Here is a 229-nt window from a genome sequence, read left to right on the forward strand (position 1 = left end):
AGTTTGCTTCTCTGACGGCCTAACAGAGAAGACATATAGGCTTACTCTCGTGCTAGACTAAAGGCACTGATATTTTGACTACATACCCTTCTCCCTTGGGACTTTGGGCGCCGCCCATCATCGTCACAAAGTACTGGCAGAGAGGCCCGAGTTGTGTGGATGCAGAACACAGGCGTGGCCGAGTGTGGGGCACGTGCATGGGCGGGTACAGAGTATATGCCTGAGTTGG

This window comes from Penaeus monodon, chromosome 23 (assembly GCF_015228065.2).
Source record: "Penaeus monodon isolate SGIC_2016 chromosome 23, NSTDA_Pmon_1, whole genome shotgun sequence".
Lineage (NCBI taxonomy): Eukaryota > Metazoa > Arthropoda > Malacostraca > Decapoda > Penaeidae > Penaeus > Penaeus monodon.